This window comes from Helianthus annuus, chromosome 11 (assembly GCF_002127325.2).
Source record: "Helianthus annuus cultivar XRQ/B chromosome 11, HanXRQr2.0-SUNRISE, whole genome shotgun sequence".
Taxonomy (NCBI): domain Eukaryota; kingdom Viridiplantae; phylum Streptophyta; class Magnoliopsida; order Asterales; family Asteraceae; genus Helianthus; species Helianthus annuus.
In genome coordinates, this window is record NC_035443.2 from 124,854,373 (window position 1) to 124,862,130 (window position 7,758).

At 35.7% G+C, this 7,758-nt stretch overlaps 1 long non-coding RNA gene across 3 annotated transcripts; it reads right to left on the minus strand.

Annotated features, from left to right (window-relative positions):
• Nucleotides 1-2,987: 2,987 nt before the first annotated feature.
• On the minus strand, nucleotides 2,988-5,618 carry LOC110883792. Of its 3 annotated transcripts, XR_002560661.2 has the most exons (3): nucleotides 5,462-5,618; nucleotides 4,176-4,242; nucleotides 3,004-3,532 (listed from the first exon to the last, which is right to left on the minus strand). It is a non-coding gene; the product is annotated as an uncharacterized LOC110883792 (long non-coding RNA). The 3 variants fall into 3 exon arrangements; XR_002560658.2 differs by having other exon boundaries at nucleotides 2,988-4,242; nucleotides 5,462-5,611; XR_002560659.2 differs by having other exon boundaries at nucleotides 3,004-4,245; nucleotides 5,462-5,611.
• Between the last annotated feature and the right edge of the window lie 2,140 nt (nucleotides 5,619-7,758).

Here is a 7,758-nt window from a genome sequence, read left to right on the forward strand (position 1 = left end):
ATGTGTTTAAGTTGCAAATTCTTAAAATATACATGCTCAGCTTTAAGTATTTGGTCAAAGATTAATTATCATTTGCAAACTTAGCTAACTAACTACCAAACTCAGCAATCGCTAGGTATACTATGAAATCATTGTTGTAAGAATCGCTAGGCGCTAGTCAGCTGGTGAGGTACGGACTATCGATTAATCGGATTGGGATTTATATATTTACTATTTAGTTTTTTATATATACACACACATTTTTATGGATAATATTTTTAGCAAGACAAGGTTTAATCCCTCGTCAACTTATTTCTTTAGGTAGACAAGATTAATCACCGAAATTTTCAAGGTTTGACTAGAAAATGGCTAGAATTTGGCCGGTAATTGGCTGGAACCATCAATTTTTGGTTGATTAGGACCGCCTAGGGCCGCCTTTGACTGTCTAGCGATTAATTGGATTAATTGGACGATTAGAGATAAAATACTCGGTGAACCTTCAACTAGCGATCAATCGGTGACTGATCGGATGCTAGTCGGGATTTTTACAACCATGCTTAAAAAAGCTACTAGCTACACAACATAGGAATGCTTAAGTTTGCTTTATTATGAGTTGAGTAAAATGCATGGATAGTCCCTGTGGTTTTGTAAAATAACACCTATAGTCCCCAACTTTTGGAAATTACACCGGTGCTCCCTGTGGTTTGACAGTTTGTTACTCGGATAGTCCCTGGAGTGGATGTCCGTTAGTTTTCTCAGTTAAATCTATGTAAAATGACAAAATTACTCCTTACTTATTAAAACAAAGTTTAAAACATTAAAAGAAATCCATTAATAAATAGTTGTGGGACCCACCAAAACAACATCTTCAACCTCACCCTTTCTTCTCCATCTAGCACACCATTAACCCCACCTTCTTGCCGGCGACACTACCTAAGTCACCGGAAGAACGAGTTCGCCAGCCATTATCGAACCCTAGTTCATCACCTCTGAAATCGATGGGGGATAGTTTTCTCCGTTAAGTTAGAGCTGTCACCCTTCGCATCACGTTCAACTCCACCTAGCACACCTCCTGAACCTGCAAATCAGACTTCCATCGGTGTGCAACCTGCAAATCACAGAGCACCACAACCCCCCCCCCCCCCCAACCCCAATCGTGCACCTCCATAATTAATGGACAAATTAGACAAACACAGAACAAAAAGAGGCTCAGACGTGTGAGAGTTAACAACTCCGATGATCCAAAAAAACCGTCGTAGCCGTTTCACAAGGTAAATCAGTTTGCCCTAATTTAATTGAACCTCAATAAACCCTAAATTCTGACAAATTTTCATTTTCATAAAAGTTGTATAAAATTATACAAAATTTGAAATTCGCAGGTGCTAGGAGCTTAATCTTGAAATCGGTTTTAGATTATGTGTACGATCGGTGGTGGAGGGTGGTGGGGTTGGTGAAGGCGACAGGGTGAGGTGGATGGGGGTGGTTGATTTGGGGATGGGTGGTTGATGGTTGATGGTGGAGGCAGGTATGGGGTTAGGAGGCGGAGCGTGTGGTGGTGGAAGGGGATGGCGGTGGTGGGGAGTGGTGATGGCGGCGGTGGAGGTGATGGTGATGGTGGTTTTTAGTGATAGAAAGAGAGAGTAGAAAGAGAAAGATATATAAGTGTCAGTAAGTGTGTGTATATACATACATGTTTTATTTATTTAATACTTGATTATTTTATTTTATTTTATATTAACGGTATTATAGTCATTTCACACCTACTTAACTGAGAAAACTGACCCCCATTCACTCCAGGGAGCATCCGAGTAACAAACTGTCAAACTACAGGGAGAACCGGTGTAATTTACAAAAGTTGGGGACTATAGGCGTTACTTTACAAACCACATGGACTATCCGGGCATTTTACTCTTTTGAGTCAGAATTAGAATAATATAGTTTTAGTTAAGAATTAGTTAGAGAAGCGAGTCTGTTGAATTAAGAATTTGAATTGAAGACATGATAAATGCAGTTAGTTGAGCATAAACGATGCACTATACAAGAGCTAACTACATGAAAGTGTATCATATTGAGGAAGCAACATGGCTAAATTTCAATAGGTATATTTGTTGTTAGGGAGGGACTCACTGTAGTATTTAAAGAGGGTGAACTTTACTTAATTGCATGAGGAATGTACAAAGCTATGGTAAAATTCAGTGTGTTAAACTAAGTTACTTATCAACTCAAGATGTCTAAAAGGGAATATTTCTTTGTGGTAAAAATGTAGAAAACTTCACATTGAGTTATTCAGTTCAGTTTGTGACTTTGTGCATTTTTTGGAACTCTTGAAAAGTAATTAGTTTATTTGTATAAAGTGTGAATTTATTTAGTTGTTCGATCTTAGGATAAGAATATGAAAGGGTTAAAAACTAAGAATTTTCAAAGTGGAAAAGATAAGAGATGGATCTGAAAGAAAAGAAAATGATTTTTATTTGAGGAGAATGTGTAGGACTTGGAATAAGCTAAAGTGATCTTAGCTAGCATCCCTAAAGTTTCGGTAACTAGCTAGTAGCTTGTATAAGAAATACCCACCTCTCGTTTGCTTCCTTCACGCATAAAGGGAGAGCAGACCCTAAGGGAGGAATTAAGAATGACAACACCATGTATGGAGGAACTGTAAAATTTCCATTCTAGTTTGTTTGCGGTATTTGGTTCTCCAAGTGTAGATATTTTGGTCAATTGGTGGTGGGTTGCAGTTACGGGTTTTAGTTTCTTCAGAGGTGCACACCTTATTTATAGTTTCGAATTAAAAACTTTGTAAGATATGAAGTTTTTCATCTAATTTGTCATTACTCATTATTATAATTTTGTCCTTTTCTTGCTTTTCATTCATACTTGCCAAGTTACATCAAAACAGAAGGTAGACGGGCAACAAGCTACGCCGCCACCCCTTTCTGAATTGCAAATTGTAACACCCATAATTAATAAAAACAATATTTTGATACTTTGCAGTAAATAGGCCCAGATTTAAAAAAAAGAAAACTATACTCAATATAACATCCCTTTCAAATACTTAAATCACCAGTTGATACAAACCTACATACACGACGTGCAAGGATTTTTATAAAATTTCTGCATGACCCGTTCGTTTAACGAACAACCCTTACGAAAACCAAAACCTGTGTTAATAACCAATGATTCATAACCAACATAACTTTTTAAACATTGACGAACTAGCAATAAGCTAAAAAAAATACACTAGAGTACAAAAGACTAGACTCGCTAGGTTCAATAACCAAAACATATAATTGTTGGGCAAATCACAACCCAATCCTCCTCTTATTGACCCGCTCCCAAGACTTGATCACTCTCGCCTTAGATCAGCCAAATTCTTAACCACATTCAACTTGAGTAACTCGTAGGTCACTCCCATCGTTCTTTTGTCATTCAGTTCCAGCTTATTAACTCGGATCTCATTTCATTTATCCCTAGGTGCTCAGTGTCCCATCTGTTCTTGAAATCCATTTTTCATATTAGAATCACTAAATCCATTTACTCTTCACTTGTAATTCACCTAAGATGTACAACACCATAAGTTAGTCAAAACAATGTTTGGATTTGTTAATAAAACATCTGTATTTAACTAACGCAATTTATAAAGCGTGACAACAAGGCTCCTTAACTCCCAAATACGGGATTCAAACTTCCTTATGTTTAAGCTTGCATAACAGCTTTCCCCGTGTACTTGCTAAGTACGCGACTCACAAACCTGTAATCAAATAATTATTATCCCAATCCCCTTTTAATATTAATAAAAATCTCATACTCGATACTTACCACCCCTTGGTTTAATCCATCAACCTTGTTTCCAATAATCTTGTCCCTATTAGTTCCAATTCCTTTACTTCATATATTAGACAAACTAAATATATATAAAGCTCACATACCTTATACTCAATACTCAATATTAACGGTCTTGTGGTAGGTCTACACTGCTTATTACTCCCAATATCTGTATCTTACTCCCATCACCTTGTTTATGATTTAATCATACTAATAAACTCGGATATTTATATCACCGACGATGATTATCATTATAACACAACTTCGTACTAACATTAACTCTCCTTTACAATTCTTACCACACACCGTATAAATTTTTCACGAAGGTATTAATATATTTAATAAAACATACTACTTGAGTGAAGCGTCACTACCTTTTCCCATAGAAGTGTTGTCGCCCATGCCATCCTTTTTACTCGTTGTTTCCCATCTATGTCATACCTGCTAAACAACAAGTCAACTTGCAAATCAATAGAACACATAACGACCCTTTTAATACCTAATTATTATTTATCCAACTCATTATATGTGTTCTTGATGATTTTCTCCATTAGTCTATTAATTAGGTCAACCCTACCCATTTGACCCGTTTTCACCCATTAGTGCAAGTGCTTGCAATGCTCTTAAAGCAAGTACTTTAAACACTTCTAATATACTAAGTTAGATAAACATAAACAACTAGAACTAACCATTTATGTTTAGTTCCAACGTGTTCAAACATTCTTCTTTATTTAGTTTTACAAAAACTTTATTTTAGTGCACCACTATTCTGCGCAACTGTTGTATTCGGCCTATTAGACCCTTGTACAGTTTTAATTGGTTCGACATCTTCAAATATGATATGTAAAACATTCTTATATCTTTTCAACCCAAAGAAAATCACCCCAATTGGAATTTCCTATGATTTTCGGAAGAAACAGGACTATTCATAAATCAACTAATAATTCAGCTTTAAACCAATCTGCTAAGCTGTTTTATACTGCAGTTTTCGTATATCTATCATTCTTATTTCCTCTCATTCCAAACATATTTAGAAAATATACTCCTGGGGCTTTCCAACCATATAAAGAACACCCCAAACGGACACTCGGTTGATTTTATATGATTTTTCGAAGTCTGCCCAAAATCTGATTAAAAAGCTGTGAAAATCATGTTTATGGTGCTTCTAACTTCGACCCAAACCATAAAATTCAGCCCCTTTTCATAGTTAAAACTTTTGTTGAACTCTTAGAAAGGGTTAGGAACATCAAACACATTAATTATATATCAATGGATGGCAAAACATTACAAATTTGCAAACAATCATTCCAAAACTATCCAATTTCCAAAATCCCAAATTTAAATCAAGAACCCTAATCTTCATAGATCAAGTACAACCATAGCTAATCATCAAAGAGGTAATTACAACTTACTAACATCAACATAAAGTCATAAAATTCAGATTATAGTCATATCTTGTTCAATTAAACAAGAAACCCTAACATGCATATTAATCAACAATGGAGTTTCTAAGTATTATTAACATAAACTAACTATGATAGAATCATCTGTAACTTATGAAATAAATCATCTATCACCAAAAACCTTAACTTTCATCATGATTACACTTTCAACTCAAGAACACATGAAAATCTAGGGTTTTTGTATAGATATTACTTACCAGGCTTCTACACAACAGAGGATGTTCATAAGTTCTTCAATTTCTTTAATCAATTACCTAAAATCGATGTATTGAAGCTTTCCATTGATTTTCTTCTTGACCCATGGCTCCCATGGCACCCACACACATACGTATCTTTCTTTTTTTTTTTTTTCTTTCTGGAATTCTCTACACCTCAGGTTAATAGATAATCTTTCACAATTTGGCAAGATAAGCCCCTCCATTCTCAAACCTCTTTATTCTTACAATACTTGTTAAGTTTTATACTTCTACCATATTTTAAATACTAAATGAAGCTTACCTTGGTAAACAAGGTTAAGCTATTTAAATTAAGTCATTAAATTCTCAAATAGAATTGCTCATTTTATAATTAATTAGTTCAACATATATAAAATGCTACATAAATCATGACGTGTCAATATATGAACATCCCCAAATTTGGGATGTTACAAATCTACCCCCCTTAAAATAGGTTTCGCCCTCGAAACCGGATTATACTAAAAACATAAGTTATAACTCAATGATTCACCCAAAACTTTCACGTAAAATCATTAAGTTATAGATTACAAAGCTTTGAATAATTTTTTTTCAATCAATTCCTCTATAATACTTGTTAATATTAGCATCAACTGTTTAAGTGATAAACCACGTACCTCGTTATTGGTGAGAATTCTCTTATCATGTTTTAGTTAAGTATCATCCATTTTTTTTGGATGATTCAACTCTTGTATAACTGGTAGAGGTTCGAGAGCTACTCGTGATCGGCTCGGTTAAAAGCTCGAACGAGCCGAGCCTTAACGAGCCCGAGCCCGAGCTCGAGCCTGAAATAGAGCTCGTTTTGTTAACCGGTCTAACCTGTTGAATACTAGACATTTGCATATAGGACATGTTCTCAACATATATTCGCTTTCACCTGTAATCATATCAATTGTGTAACAAGCTTCATTGTGTACTCATTAAATGGGTCACCATATATCCATGTCATTCACGTAACGTGTCTAAATTATTATATATTATCACATTATCCTTAATGTTAATCCATATTTTGATCATGTATGTGACAACCCTCACATCTACGGGTATCCGTACGAATTAATTAATATTTAATTAGTGCTTAATTACTGTGCTTGATTTCAATTATGATTAAACTGCTTTCGGTTTTCTGATACATACATACTCATGCATCACATTTTATACTGTCACTCTATTATTTACACACAAACGTTAGTGACAAACTTGATGCACAAAGCACAGTTAGCACAGTGAGCGGATAACCCAGAAACATGCTGACAATGCCAGCACCTAGACAGACAATATTTTCGAGGCCAGTGTGAGCCAGGAATAGAATGCTACACTAGTAGGGAGTGTAGGGAGGTGAGGACCATAAAACTGCGTCACTAGGTGATAGTTATAGTGCCCGGAAGAGCCTAAAACATACTTTAAATGCAAAATTCTGCACTTTTAAAACAAAATTCAGCATTTAACAATGCTAGTAAAGTGCAAGAACTTGGTAAAATAGTCCTAGATACTTAATAATTCAATCGGATTCACAACGAATAACAGAGCATAGTCCGAATTCGAACAGCACTCAAATATTCAAGTCGAAATCACGACGAATAATGAAAGTACAAGCTCAATTTGAGCAGCACTCGGACAATCGTTGGATAGTTATAATCGATCGGACGTTGAATCGTAATAGCGATCGAATTATTACCCTGATTGCGGCAGCACTTCGTATCGTGTGTGTTTAATTGTAGTATAACGATTCTAATTCGACGTACACAGAGAATCTGGGCGTCGTTTTCAGTGTTCTGTTCATGTCCCAATGTCTGCTATTTATACTAATTTTTGGGACTCGCTTACGGACCGTATGCCGTTTCCTTTGCGGTCCGTAAGCTAAGCAGTCTAATTCATAGGCTGCCTAGGCTCGGGTATAGCTTGGATGATTCAAAATTTTGGCCAATCAGAGGCTAGCAACGTTTATTTTAGATAACTATTAAACTAGGGTTTGCCCCCCTCGAGTTTTAGGGGCCTTGATCCTGATTCCGATTGTTCTGAAAATTTTAGGGCTAATGCAGAATTACTTGGGTGTCTCAATTAGGGTTTTCTTATTGACTAATTATCGTCCTAATTATTGATTTTAGTGACAGTTGTTACAACATTAATGACAAGCCGAGATTGTGGAGACTTTTGAAGACCTCATCTGACTGCATAATTTTGATACACTAACATATTTAATGGACAAGGGTAGGGTGACCCTGTGTCCCTGTTGATGTGATACATTTTGGAAGACGATA